General features: G+C 49.2%; 1 protein-coding gene across 1 annotated transcript in view; it reads left to right on the top strand.

The window, feature by feature from the left end:
* LOC137384050 (probable G-protein coupled receptor 139) overlaps window positions 1-13,637 on the top strand; it is a 59,031-nt gene that overhangs the window by 43,804 nt on the left and 1,590 nt on the right. The window lies entirely within an intron of this gene.

Here is a 13,637-nt window from a genome sequence, read left to right on the forward strand (position 1 = left end):
TAAAGCGGAGACATGGACGGCTGATGGGTCTGATACCAGTGGCGAGCTCGCTGTACAGTGTGTCCTTGGGGATCCTGCCATCTTCCATGCGGCTCACATGGCCAAGCCATCTCAAGCACCGCTGGCTCAGTAGGGTGTATAAGCCGGGGATGTTGGCCGCCTCTCGGACTTCTGTGTTGGAGATACGGTCCTGCCACCTGATGCCAAGTATTCTCCGGAGGCAGCGAAGATGGAATGAATTGAGACATCGCTCTTGGCTGACATACGTTGTCCAGGCCTCACTGACATAGAGCAAGGTACTGAGGACACAGGCTTGATGCACTCGGACTTTTGTGTTCCGTGTCAGTGCGCCATTTTTCCACACTCTCTTGGCCAGTCTGGACATAGCAGTGGAAGCCTTTCCCATGCGCTTGTTGATTTCTGCATCTATAGACAGGTTACTGGTGATAGTTGAGCCTAGGTAGGTGAACTCTTGAACCACTTCCAGAGCGTGGTCGCCAATATTGATGGATGGAGCATTTCTGACGTCCTGCCCCATGATGTTCGTTTTCTTGAGGCTGATGGTTAGGCCAAATTCATTGCAGGCAGCCGCAAACCTGTCGATGAGACTCTGCAGGCACTCTTCAGTGTGAGATGTTAAAGCAGCATCGTCAGCAAAGAGGAGTTCCCTGATGAGGACTTTCCGTACTTTGGACTTCGCTCTTAGACGGGCAAGGTTGAGCAACCTGCCCCCTGATCTTGTGTGGAGGAAAATTCCTTCTTCAGAGGGCTTGAACGCATGTGAAAGCAGCAGGGAGAAGAAAATCCCAAAAAGTGTGGGTGCGAGAACACAGCCCTGTTTCACGCCACTCAGGATAGGAAAGGGGTCTGACGAGGAGCCACCATGTTGAATTGTGCCTTTCATATTGTCATGGAATGAGGTGATGATACTTAGTAGCTTTGGTGGGCATCCAATCTTTTCTAGTAGTCTGAAGAGACCACGTCTGCTGACGAGGTCAAAGGCTTTGGTGAGATCAATGAAAGCAATGTAGAGGGGCATCTGTTGTTCACGGCATTTCTCCTATATCTGGCGAAGGGAGAACAGCATGTCAACGGTCGATCTCTCTGACGAAAGCCACACTGTGCCTCAGGGTAGACACGCTCGGCCAGCTTCTGGAGCCTGTTTAGAGCGACTCGAGCAAAGACTTTCCCCACTATGCTGAGCAGGGAGATTCCACGGTAGTTGTTGCAGTCACCGCGGTCACCTTTGTTTTTATAGAGGGTGATGATGTTGGCATCGCGCATGTCCTGAGGTACTGCTCCCTCGTCCCAGCACAGGCATAGCAGTTTATGTAGTGCTGAGAGTATAGCAGGCTTGGCACTCTTGATTATTTCAGGGGTAATGCTGTCCTTCCCAGGGGCTTTTCCGCTGGCTAGAGAATCAATGGCATCACTGAGTTCTGATTTGGTTGGCAGACAGATATACAAACACACAAGCACTCACCAATCAGACATCAGGTACTGAGGCAGACAGATATACAAACACAAACACAAACACCAATCAGGCACCAGGCACTGAGGCAGACAGATAGACAAACACACACACAAACACCTATCAGACCCAGGCACTGAGGCAGACAGATATACAAACATACAAAAACACACACCAACCACACCCCAAGACACTGAGGCAGAGAGATAGACAAACACACACACTGATCAGACACCAGGCACTGAGGCAGACAGATATACAAACACACACACACTCACCGATCAGACACCAGGCACTGAGGCAGACAGATATACAAACACACACACTGATCAGACACCAGGCACTGAGGCAGACAGATATACAAACACACACACACACACACACACACACACACACCGATCAGACACCAGGCACTGAGGCAGACAGATAGACAAACACACAAGCACTCACCGATCAGACATCAGGTACTGAGGCAGACAGATATACAAACACACACACAAACACCAATCAGGCACCAGGCACTGAGGCAGACAGATAGACAAACACACACACAAACACCTATCAGACCCAGGCACTGAGGCAGACAGATATACAAACATACAAAAACACACACCAACCACACCCCAAGACACTGAGGCAGAGAGATAGACAAACACACACACTGATCAGACACCAGGCACTGAGGCAGACAGATGGACAAAAACACACACAGACACCATCCACTGAGGCAGACAGATATACAAACACACACACAAACACCGGCCAGGCACAAGGCACTGAAGTAGACAGATGGACAAAAACACACGCAGACACCATCCACTGAGGCAGACAGATATACAAACACACACACAAACACCGGCCAGGCACAAGGCACTGAAGCAGACAGATGGACAAAAACACACGCAGACACCATCCACTGAGGCAGACAGATATACAAACACACACACAAACACCGGCCAGGCACAAGGCACTGAAGCAGACAGATGGACAAAAACACACACAGACACCATCCACTGAGGCAGACAGATATACAAACACACACACAAACACCGATCAGACAGGAGCCACTGTCGTAGACAGATATACAAATACACAAACACACAAAAACACACGCAGCGATCGGAACCCAGGCACTAAGGCAGACAGATACACAGGCACAGACACAAACCGATCAGACCACAGGCACTGAGTCAGACAGATACACAAACATAGACACACATCCATCAGACCACAGGCACTGAGTCAGACAGATATACAAACACACACACACCGATCAGACCCCAGGCACTGAGGCTGACAGATATACAAACACACACACAGACCAATCAGATCCCAGTCACTGAGGCACACAGATATGCAAACAAACACACACACACCGATCAGACCACAGGCACTGAAGCAGACAGATATACAAGCACAGACACACACTGATCAGACACCAGACATTGAGGCAGACAACACACACACAACACAAACACACACACACACACACGCCCCCCCCCCTCCACCAGGCACTGAGGCAGACAGATATACACACAAACAGTCACACACATATCACACCAGAGGAACTGAGACAGATAGATATGCAAACACACACACACACATACAGACCAATCAGAGCGCAGGCTCTGAGACACACAAATATACAAACACACAAACAATCACATACACATACAGACCAATCAGAGCGCAGGCACTGAGGCAAACAGATATACAAACACACACACACACACACACAAAGGCACACGGATCAGACACCAGGCACTGAGACAGACAGATATACAAACACACAAGCACTCACCGATCAGACATCAGGCACTGAGGCAGACAGATATACAAACACACACACAAACACACAGATCGGACCCCAGGCACTGAGGCAGACTGATATACAAACACACACACACACACACACACACACCGATCAGACACCAGGCACTGAGGCAGACTGACATACAAACAAACACAGGAACACACAGATCGGACCCCAGGCACTGAGACAGATATTCTTCTTTGGCCTCCTTATCTCGAGAGACAATGGATAAGCGCCTGGAGGTGGTCAGTGGTTTGTGAAGTTGCGCCTGGAGTGGCTATAAAGGCCAATTCTAGAGTGACAGACTCTTCCACAGGTGCTGCAGAGAATTTTGTTTGTCGGGGCTGTTACACAGTTGGCTCTCCCCTTGCGCTTCTGTCTTTTTTCCTGCCAACTGCTAAGTCTCTTCGACTCGCCACACTTCAGCCCCGTCTTTATGGCTGCCCGCCAGCTCTGGCAAACGCTGGCAACTGACTCCCACGACTTGTGATCAATGTCACAGGATTTCATGTCGCGTTTGCAGACGTCTTTAAAGCGGAGACATGGACGGCTGATGGGTCTGATACCAGTGGCGAGCTCGCTGTACAGTGTGTCCTTGGGGATCCTGCCATCTTCCATGCGGCTCACATGGCCAAGCCATCTCAAGCACCGCTGGCTCAGTAGGGTGTATAAGCCGGGGATGTTGGCCGCCTCTCGGACTTCTGTGTTGGAGATACGGTCCTGCCACCTGATGCCAAGTATTCTCCGGAGGCAGCGAAGATGGAATGAATTGAGACATCGCTCTTGGCTGACATACGTTGTCCAGGCCTCACTGACATAGAGCAAGGTACTGAGGACACAGGCTTGATGCACTCGGACTTTTGTGTTCCGTGTCAGTGCGCCATTTTTCCACACTCTCTTGGCCAGTCTGGACATAGCAGTGGAAGCCTTTCCCATGCGCTTGTTGATTTCTGCATCTATAGACAGGTTACTGGTGATAGTTGAGCCTAGGTAGGTGAACTCTTGAACCACTTCCAGAGCGTGGTCGCCAATATTGATGGATGGAGCATTTCTGACGTCCTGCCCCATGATGTTCGTTTTCTTGAGGCTGATGGTTAGGCCAAATTCATTGCAGGCAGCCGCAAACCTGTCGATGAGACTCTGCAGGCACTCTTCAGTGTGAGATGTTAAAGCAGCATCGTCAGCAAAGAGGAGTTCCCTGATGAGGACTTTCCGTACTTTGGACTTCGCTCTTAGACGGGCAAGGTTGACCAACCTGCCCCCTGATCTTGTGTGGAGGAAAATTCCTTCTTCAGAGGGCTTGAACGCATGTGAAAGCAGCAGGGAGAAGAAAATCCCAAAAAGTGTGGGTGCGAGAACACAGCCCTGTTTCACGCCACTCAGGATAGGAAAGGGGTCTGACGAGGAGCCACCATGTTGAATTGTGCCTTTCATATTGTCATGGAATGAGGTGATGATACTTAGTAGCTTTGGTGGGCATCCAATCTTTTCTAGTAGTCTGAAGAGACCACGTCTGCTGACGAGGTCAAAGGCTTTGGTGAGATCAATGAAAGCAATGTAGAGGGGCATCTGTTGTTCACGGCATTTCTCCTATATCTGGCGAAGGGAGAACAGCATGTCAACGGTCGATCTCTCTGACGAAAGCCACACTGTGCCTCAGGGTAGACACGCTCGGCCAGCTTCTGGAGCCTGTTTAGAGCGACTCGAGCAAAGACTTTCCCCATTATGCTGAGCAGGGAGATTCCACGGTAGTTGTTGCAGTCACCGCGGTCACCTTTGTTTTTATAGAGGGTGATGATGTTGGCATCGCGCATGTCCTGAGGTACTGCTCCCTCGTCCCAGCACAGGCATAGCAGTTCATGTAGTGCTGAGAGTATAGCAGGCTTGGCACTCTTGATTATTTCAGGGGTAATGCTGTCCTTCCCAGGGGCTTTTCCGCTGGCTAGAGAATCAATGGCATCACTGAGTTCTGATTTGGTTGGCAGACAGATATACAAACACACAAGCACTCACCAATCAGACATCAGGTACTGAGGCAGACAGATATACAAACACACACACAAACACCAATCAGGCACCAGGCACTGAGGCAGACAGATAGACAAACACACACACAAACACCTATCAGACCCAGGCACTGAGGCAGACAGATATACAAACATACAAAAACACACACCAACCACACCCCAAGACACTGAGGCAGAGAGATAGACAAACACACACACTGATCAGACACCAGGCACTGAGGCAGACAGATATACAAACACACACACACTCACCGATCAGACACCAGGCACTGAGGCAGACAGATATACAAACACACACACTGATCAGACACCAGGCACTGAGGCAGACAGATATACAAACACACACACACACACACACACACACACACCGATCAGACACCAGGCACTGAGGCAGACAGATAGACAAACACACAAGCACTCACCGATCAGACATCAGGTACTGAGGCAGACAGATATACAAACACACACACAAACACCAATCAGGCACCAGGCACTGAGGCAGACAGATGGACAAACACACATACAAACACCTATCAGACCCAGGCACTGAGGCAGACAGATATACAAACATACAAAAACACACACCAACCACACCCCAAGACACTGAGGCAGAGAGATAGACAAACACACACACTGATCAGACACCAGGCACTGAGGCAGACAGATATACAAACACACACACACTCACCGATCAGACACCAGGCACTGAGGCAGACAGATATACAAACACACACACTGATCAGACACCAGGCACTGAGGCAGACAGATATACAAACACACACACACACACACACACACACACCGATCAGACACCAGGCACTGAGGCAGACAGATAGACAAACACACAAGCACTCACCGATCAGACATCAGGTACTGAGGCAGACAGATATACAAACACACACACAAACACCAATCAGGCACCAAGCACTGAGGCAGACAGATAGACAAACACACACACAAACACCTATCAGACCCAGGCACTGAGGCAGACAGATATACAAACATACAAAAACACACACCAACCACACCCCAAGACACTGAGGCAGAGAGATAGACAAACACACACACTGATCAGACACCAGGCACTGAGGCAGACAGATATACAAACACACACACACTCACCGATCAGACACCAGGCACTGAGGCAGACAGATATACAAACACACACACTGATCAGACACAAGGCACTGAGGCAGACAGATATACAAACACACACACACACACACACCTATCAGACCCAGGCACTGAGGCAGACAGATATACAAAAACACACAGAACAATCAGACACCAGGCACTGAGGCAAACAGATGTACAAACAACACACGCTAATCAGACCCCAGGCACTGAGGCAGACTGACATACAAACACACACACACTCACCGATCAGACACCAGGCACTGAGGCAGACAGATATACAAACACACACACTGATCAGACACAAGGCACTGAGGCAGACAGATATACAAACACACACACACACACACCTATCAGACCCAGGCACTGAGGCAGACAGATATACAAAAACACACAGAACAATCAGACACCAGGCACTGAGGCAAACAGATGTACAAACAACACACGCTAATCAGACCCCAGGCACTGAGGCAGACTGACATACAAACACACACACACTCACCGATCAGACACCAGGCACTGAGGCAGACTGACATACAAACACACACACACACACACCGATCAGACACCAGGCACTGAGGCAGACAGATATACAAACACACACACACTCACCGATCAGACACCAGGCACTGAGGCAGACAGATATACAAACACACACACACTCACCGATCAGACACCAGGCACTGAGGCAGACAGATATACAAACACACACACACACACACACACACACACACACACACACACACACACACACACCGATCAGACACCAGGCACTGAGGCAGACTGACATACAAACACACACACACACACACACCGATCAGACACCAGGCACTGAGGCAGACAGATATACAAACACACACACACTCACCGATCAGACACCAGGCACTGAGGCAGACAGATATACAAACACACACACACTCACCGATCAGACACCAGGCACTGAAGCAGACAGATATACAAACACACACACACACTCTGATCAGACACCAAGCACTGAGGCAGACAAATATACAAACACACACACACTCACCGATCAGACACCAGGCACTGAGGCAGACAGATATACAAACACACACACACTCACCGATCAGACACCAGGCACTGAGGCAGACAAATAGACAAACACACACACACACACCGATCAGACACCAGGCACTGAGGCAGACAGATATACAAACACACACACACTCACACACCGATCAGACACCAGGCACTGAGGCAGACAGATATACAAACACACACACACACACACACACACCGATCAGACACCAGGCACTGAGGCAGACTGACATACAAACACACACACACACACACCGATCAGACACCAGGCACTGAGGCAGACAGATATACAAACACACACACACACACACACCGATCAGACACCAGGCACTGAGGCAGACAGATATACAAACACACACACACCGATCAGACACCAGGCACTGAGGCAGACAGATATACAAACACACACACACACACACACACCGATCAGACACCAGGCACTGAGGCAGACAGATATACAAACACACACACACCGATCAGACACCAGGCACTGTAGGCAGACAAATATACAAACACACACACACACTCTGATCAGACACCAAGCACTGAGGCAGACAAATATACAAACACACACACACACACACAAACACCGATCAGTTACCAGGCACTGAGGCAGACAGATATACAAACACACAAACACTGATCAGACACCATGCAGAGGCAGGCAGATATACAAACACACACAAACACCGATCAGACACCAGGCACTGAGGCAGACAGATATCCAAACACACAAACACCGATCAGACACCATGCAGAGGCAGACAGATATACAAACACACACACACCGATCAGACACCAGGCACTGAGGCAGACAGATATACAAACACACACACACCGATCAGACACCAGGCACTGAGGCAGACAAATATACAAACACACACACACAAACACCGATCAGACACCATGCACTGAGGCAGGCAGATATACAAACACACACAAACTTTGATCACACCCCCAGCAATCAGGCAGACAGATAGACAAACACACAAATAAACACACACACATAATGGTCAGACCCCAAGCACTGAGGCAGTCAGATATACAAACACACACACACACAACGATCCGTGTTGACATCCATGCTGAACACTTTCCATCTACTATCACCCTCTGTCTTCTATGGGCCAGCTAATTCTGTATCCAGACGGCCAGATTTCCCTGTATCCCATGCCTCCTTACTTTCTGAATGAGCCTACCATGGGGAACCTTATCAAACGCCTTGCTAAAATCCATATACACCACATCCACTGCTCTCCCTTCATCAATGTGTTTTGTCACATCCTCAAAGAATTCAATAAGGCTTGTGAGGCATGACCTGCCCCTCACAAAGCCATGCTGACTATCTCTAATCAAACTATGCTTTTCCAAATAATCATAAATCCTGTCTCTCAGAATTCTGTCCAATAATTTGCCCACCACTGACGTAATACTGACTGGTCTGTAATTCCCAGGGTTACCCCTATTCCCTTTCTTGAACAAGGGAATTATATTTGCCACCCTCCAATCATCTGGTACTACTCCAGTGGATCACTCCAGTGATCATCGCCAAAGGCGCGGCAATCTCTTCCCTCGCTTCCCGTACTAACCTTGGGTTTATACCGTCTGGCCCCGGGGACTTATCTATCCTCATGTCTTTCAAAATTTCCAGCACATCCTCCTTCTTCACATCAACCTGTTCGAGCATATCAGCCAGTTTCACGCTGTCCTCACAAACGACAAGGTCCCTCTCACTAGTGAATACTGAAGCAAAGTATCCATTAAGGACCTCCCCTAACTCCACGCACAAGTTCCCTCCACTATCCCTGATCAGCCCTACCCTCACTCTGGCCATCCTCTTGTTCCTCACATAAGTGTAGAACGCCTTGGGATGTTCCTTAATCCTACCCGCCAAGACTTTTTCATGTCCCCTTCTCGCTCTCCTAAGTCCATTCTTCAGTTCCTTCCTGGCCATCTTGTAACCCTCTAGAGCCCTGTCTGATCCTTGCTTCCTCAACCTTAAGTAAGCTTCCTTCTTCCTCTTGACTAGGTGTTCCACATCTCTTGTCATCCTGGTTCCTTCACCCTACCATCCCTTCCCTGCCTCATTGGGACAAACCTATCCAGCAGTCGCAGCAAGTGCTCCCTAAACACCCTCCACATTTCTGTCGTGCATTTCCCTGAGAACATCTGTTCCTAATTTAATCTCCCCAGTTCCTGCCTCATATCACTGTAATTCCCCATCCCCCAATTAAATATTTTCCCAATCCGTCTGCTCCTGTCCGTCTCCATGACTATAGTAAAGGTCAGGGAGTTGTGATCACTATCACCGAAATGCTCTCCCACCGAGAGATCTGCCACCTGGCCTGGTTCGTTGCCAACCACCAAATACAACATAGCCTCCCCTCTAGTCGGCCTATCTACATATTGAGTCAGGAAACCTTCCTGGACACGCCTGACAAAAACTGCTTCATCCAAACTATTTGCACTAAGGAGGTTCCAATCAATATTAGAGAAGTTGAAGTCACCCATGACAACAACCATGTTACTTCTGCACCTTTCCAAAATCTGCCTCCCAATCTGTTCCTCTGTGTCTCTGTTGCTACTGGAGGGTCTATAGAAAACTCCCAATAAAGTGACTGCTCCTTTCCTGTTTCTGACTTCCACCCATAATGACTCAGTAGACAAACCCTCCTCGACGACCTCCCTTTTTGCAGCTGTGATACTATCCCTGATTAGCAATGCCACTCCTCCACCTCTTTTACCTCCCTCCCTAAGCACCGAAACCCCTGAACATCCAACATCCATTCCTGCCCCTGTGATATCCACGTCTCTGTAATGGCCACAACATCGTAGCTCCAAGTACTGATCCATGCTGTAAGTTCATCATCCTTATTCCTGACACTTCTTGCGTTAAAATAGACACACTGCAACCCATCATACTGGCTGCAACTTTGCCCGGTCAACTGTCTAACCTTCCTCACAGACTCTCTGCACTCGGTATCTGCCAGTTCAACAGCTACCCCATCCACTGATCCGTAGCTCCGGTTTCCATCCCCCTGCCAAACTAGTTTAAACCCTCCCGAAGAGCGCTAGCAAACCTCCCGCCCAGGATATTGGTGCCCCTCCAGTTCAGATGCAACCCGTCCTTCTTGTACAGGTCCCGCCTTCCCCAGAAAGTATCCCAATGATCCACATATATGAAGCCCTCCCTCCTACACCAGCTCTGTAGCCACGTGTTCAGCTGCACTCGCTCTCTGTTTCGAGCCTCACTAGCACGTGGCACCGGTATCATTCCTGAGATTACTACTCTCCTCGTCCTGCCTTTCAGCTTCCAACCTAACTCCCTATATTCGCTTTTCAGGTCCTCATCCCTTTTCCTAGTTATGTCATTGGTACTGATATGTACCACGACATCTGGCTGCTCCCCCTTAAGAATTCTGTAGACTCGATCCGAGACATCCCTGACCCGATCAGACCCAAGGTACTGAGGTAGACATTTATACAAACACACACACACACAACGATCAGACCCCAGGCACTGAGGCAGACAGATACACAAACGCATATACAAACACAGACACGCGCGCGCGCACACACACAGACCACCACCCTGCCCCCACCCCCCGCCCCTGAACCAGACACACACACACACACACTTTCTCTAACACACACATACAAACAGACACACACACACACACTCTCTCCCTCTAACACACCCACACCCATGTTCTCTCACACTCACACACTCACTCTCAGGCGCACACTCTCTTCCTCTCTATCTCTCTCTCACACACAAGCACACCTGCTCTCTGTCTCACACACACAGTCTCACACACATACGCAAACACTCTCTCAAACACACACATATATACACACACGCTCTCTCTCTTTCACACACACACACACTCACTCTCTCTGACACACGCACTGTCTCTCTTACACACACACAATCTTAGACACTCACACACGCTCTGTCTCACACAGATACACACACACACTCTCTCTCCAACACACACAGACACACATACACGCTCTCTCTCACACGCACACACACTCTCTCTCACACGCACTCACACACAAAATCTCTCTCAGACACACACACATACACAGGCGAGCGCTCTCGCTGACATACACCCACTGTCTCTCAGACACGCACACGCTCTCACTCGCACACACAAACTCTCACACACATACACTCTCACTCACATACACTCTCTCTCACACACACAAGTACTCTCACTCTCCCACACGCGCGCACACACAGGTCTCACACACACGCTCACTCTCAGACACACACACACATAGTCTCTCTGACACAAACACACACTATCACACACATGCTCTCTCTCTCTGTCTCTCACACACAGACACTCTCTCTCACTCACGCACATGCACATGCTCTCTATCACACAAACGTTCGCTGTCAGATGCACTCATGCACACATTCTCTCTCAGACACACATACGCTTTCTCACACACAAAGGCGCACTCACACATACACATGCTTTGTCTCGCATACACGCTCTCTTTCTTACACACACAAGTGCACACGCTCACTCCTACACACACACACACACGCTCTCTCTCAGACACGTAAACCGTCTCTCTCGCACACACAGACTCTCACACACATACACTCTCACTTACACGCACGCTCTCTCTCAAACACACTCATACACACTTTCTCTCTCTCACAGACGTGCTCACGTTCAGATACACTCACACACACAGTGTCTCTCACTCATACATCCTCTCTCACAACCATGCACACACATGCTCTCTCTCTCTCTCACACACGCAGACACACTCTCTCTCACACGCACACACACATGCTCTCTCTCACACACGCACACAAATACGCACACACACTTGCAGACACACAGACACATACACACACCCGCACACACATGCTCTTTCACACACACACACGCTCTCTCAGACACGAAAACACATAGACACTCTCTCTCTCACACACACACACACTCATACACCCACAAATGCACACACGCTCTCTCTCTCCCTCACACACACGCACAGAAATACACACACACGCACTCTATCTCATACACACGCACGCACACACACACACATTCTCTCTCACACACATGCACATGCTCTCTCTCAGACGCACATAAACACACATGCACTCTCTCTCACACACACACACACACTCTCTCACAGACATGCGCACACACACACAAACACAGACACATGCTCTTTCACGCACACACACGCACTCTCTCAGACACACGCACACAAATGCACACACACACACTCTCTCAGACAATCAAACACACACAGACGCACACTCTGACTCTCACACGCATACACACGCTCACTCTCAGACGCACTCACACACACTCTCTCTCAGACACACACACGCTGTCTCGCTCACGCACACACTCACACACACACAGTCAGACACACACGCACATGCTGTCTCTCACAAACACTCACTCTCTCTCAGACTCGCACACGCTCTCTCACACACATCGTATCTCTCACACACACACACTCTTGCTCACACACAGTCTCTCAAACACACACACATACACAAACACTCTCTCTCTCTCAAACACACACACATACACTCTCTCTCAGGCACATACAAGCACACATGCTGTCTCTCTCAGACATACACAGACACACACGCTGTCTCTCTCAGACACACACTCACAGACATACACACACTCTACATCTTACATACACACACACTCTCTCTTACACACACAAACACACACACTCTCAGACATAAACAGGCATGCTCTCTCTCTATCTCACACACACACAGACACTCTCTCTCTTTCAGACACACACGCGTCTGCTCTCTCTATCACACATAGACACGCATACACACACACTCTCACACATATGCGCACTCTCTCTTTCTTACACACACACGCCCTCTCTCTCACACACACACACTCTCTCTCACACACAGACATGCGCATGCTCTCTCTATCACAGATAGACAGGCATACATACACACTCTCACACACATGCGCACTCTCTCTTTCTTACACACACACGCCCTCTCTCTCACACACACACACTCTCTCTCTCTCACACACAGACATGTGCATGCTCTCTCTATCACAGATAGACAGGCATACATACACACTCTCACACACATGCGCACTCTCTCTTTCTC

This window comes from Heterodontus francisci, chromosome 25 (genome assembly GCF_036365525.1).
Source record: "Heterodontus francisci isolate sHetFra1 chromosome 25, sHetFra1.hap1, whole genome shotgun sequence".
In the NCBI taxonomy this organism is placed as follows: Eukaryota; Metazoa; Chordata; class Chondrichthyes; order Heterodontiformes; family Heterodontidae; genus Heterodontus; species Heterodontus francisci.